The sequence below is a fragment of the Lepus europaeus genome, chromosome X (genome assembly GCF_033115175.1).
Source record: "Lepus europaeus isolate LE1 chromosome X, mLepTim1.pri, whole genome shotgun sequence".
NCBI lineage: Eukaryota > Metazoa > Chordata > Mammalia > Lagomorpha > Leporidae > Lepus > Lepus europaeus.
Genome location: NC_084850.1, coordinates 105,645,789 through 105,647,906, shown reverse-complemented (window position 1 = coordinate 105,647,906; position 2,118 = coordinate 105,645,789). Strand labels below are relative to the sequence as shown.

General features: G+C 45.2%; 1 pseudogene; it reads left to right on the top strand.

Annotated features, from left to right (window-relative positions):
- The first annotated feature begins 777 nt into the window (after positions 1–777).
- Positions 778–1,636, top strand: LOC133753646 (alpha-ketoglutarate-dependent dioxygenase alkB homolog 3-like; annotated as a pseudogene).
- Positions 1,637–2,118: the final 482 nt, after the last annotated feature.

The window sequence follows — 2,118 nt, the reverse complement described above, 5'->3', positions numbered from 1 at the left end:
CCAGTTCAAGTCCCGGATGCTCCACGTCCGATCCAGCTCTCTGCTGTGGCCTAGGAAAGCAGTGATAGATGGCCCATGTCCTTAGGCCCCAGCACCCACATGGGAGACCTGGAAGAAGCTCCTGGCTTTGGATCGGTGCAGCTCCAGCCATTGAGGCCATTTGGGGAGAGAACCATCAGATGGAAAAACCTGTCTGTCTGTCTGTCTCTCTCTCTCTCTCTTCCTCTCCCTCTCTGACTCTGACAGATAAATAAATAAATATTTTTTAAAAAGAAATACTGTCATATACCTTATATGCATTGCCTGAAGATGATTTTATATAATATTTAATTTTAGTTTATTTGAAAGGCAGATACTTTTCACCTGATAGTTCACTACCTAAATGCCCCCAATAGTCAGTGTTAGTACAGGCCACAGCCAGGAACCTGGAACTCAATCTGGATCTTCAAATGGGTGGCAGTGCCCCCAAGTACTTGGGCCATCATCCATTGCCTCCTAGAATGTGCAACAGAAGGAGGCTAGAATTGGAAGCAGAGCCAGAACTCAAGCCAGGTATTCCAAGAGTCCCTGGGCTAGAAGCAGTAGAGTGGGTTCTAGGCAGTGGGGGCTGCTCCAAAGCTAAGGGAGTTTGAACTTACTCACCTGGCTTTGCCAGCCAATATCACTATGTGGTATGATTCAGGAAATGAGGTCTCAGAGCTTATTCCTTTTTAGTCAACATGGAAGACAAAAGATGAGCCTGAATGCAGGGAACATGGACTGTCCCTGCTAAGAGCCATGCTACTGCATGGCCAGCTACCACTACTAAGAGTCATTGCCACCAAATACCTGGTCAGACCTGGAGAAGGAGCATCATCTGAAAGAGTCTGTGTTCAAAGAATCAAGCAGGTAGTACATAGCCTTCCAGAGCCACAAATGATTGATAGGGAGGGAGGTCATAAAATCAGCCTGTTACCCACAAGTCTATCTAGGGAGCATTTGTACCCTGGCATTGTTGATTTAAAAGAAGCCAACTGGGCATTTAAACAAGTTTGTCAGGATGTTCCCTGGAAACAGAAGACAGCATCAGAGAGGATATAATTTATCAACAACCAAGACTTGCAGCATGGGCATGGAGAACTTCCTTATACCTATTCAAGAATCCCTATGCAACCAAATTCTCATTGGCAGCTTGTGCTGAGCACATTGAAGAACCACATCAAAGAGAACACCAGATACATGTTTAACAACTTACCCTACAATCTTTACTGAAATAAGAACAGTGGAGACTGGTATAGCAATGAGTAACCCTTATCAGGGAAGTGCCCCATCACTGCCTTGCTCAATTTGGATGCCATATGTACTTCTGAGATGAGGAAGAAGCCCCACCAGAAGAGAACAGAAACCACACATATGAGGAGTTAAGATACCTCTGATCACGGGACAGCATTAATCACAGAGGGATCTGTACAAGCTAACTGGCAGCATCGAGGGCCCAAAGAAAACCACTCTACAAAACAAAGTGAACCAGACCTTTCAAACAGTTTATCCAGACTCTAGAGGGGCAGCCTGCTGTTGTGAGACCCATAGAGAAGCTACACTGAGATGGTGCAAAACCTTCCATCAAGAAGAAGCTTCAAGAGGCTGGTCTACCTGATCTCATGATGCAGCCGTTTGGAAGATGGTGGGATTTGTTTCCCAGGTCAGAGTCCTATTAGACTAGAGGCAGAAGGTCACAATGGTAATATGTTTGTTGTAGGAATGGTTATTACTATCTCAAAATCACTATTATCTTTAGGCACATTAAAAAATGTTATGGGGCAGGTGTCATGGTGCAGTGTATTAAGCTGCCACTTGGGATACCCACATCTTCTACTGTTGTGCTGGTTGAGTCCCAGCTACTCTGTGCTTCTGATTCCTCACAAGATGGCTCAATACTTGGGTCCCTGACACACAAATGTGAGACCCAGATGGAGTTCCTGGCTCCTGGGTTCACCTTTGCCCTACGCTGTTTCGGGCGTTTGGAGAGTAAACCAACAGACAGAAGATCTCCATTTCTCACTGTCTGTCACTCCATCTTTCAACAGAAGATCTGTTTCTCACTGTCTGTCACTCCATCTTTCAAGTAGGTAAATCAGA